The sequence below is a fragment of the Empidonax traillii genome, unplaced genomic scaffold (assembly GCF_003031625.1).
Source record: "Empidonax traillii isolate 1590-97213 ecotype Southwest subspecies unplaced genomic scaffold, ASM303162v1 scaffold996:size228895, whole genome shotgun sequence".
NCBI lineage: Eukaryota > Metazoa > Chordata > Aves > Passeriformes > Tyrannidae > Empidonax > Empidonax traillii.
The window spans coordinates 493-1,040 of NW_020956189.1; positions in this window are offsets into that span (position 1 = coordinate 493).

Genomic DNA, 548 nt, shown 5'->3' on the forward strand with positions numbered 1-548 from the left:
TTCACTTCCAGTCCTTCCCTTCCCAAATCCTCCCTTCCATTTCCTTGCGTTACCTGGCCTTCCCTTCCCAAACACTCCTTTCCCAAACTCTCCCTTCTCTTCCCTTTCCTTCCCTTCCCTTCCCAAACTTTCACTTCCCAAACTTTCCCTTCCCAAACCTTTCCTTCCAGAACCTTGCCTTTCAAAACCTTGCCTTGCCTTCCCTTCCCAAACCTTCTCTTGCCTTCCCTTCCTTCCCATGCCCTCACTTCCAATGCCCTTTCTTCCAATGCCCTTCCTTCCTTTTCATAAACCTTCCCTTCCCAAACCTTCCCTTCCAAAATTTTCTCTTCCAAAACCTTCACTTCGCAAACATTCCCTTCCCCTTCCTTTCCCAAACCTTCACTTCTCAAACATTCCCAAACCTTCCCTTCATTTTCCCTTTCCCTTCCCTTCCCAAACCTTCCCAAACCTTGCCTTGCCTTCCCTTGCCTTCCCTTCTCAAACCTTCCCTTCCCAAACCTTCCCAAACCTTCCCTTCCCAAACCTTCCCAAACCTTCCCTTCCCA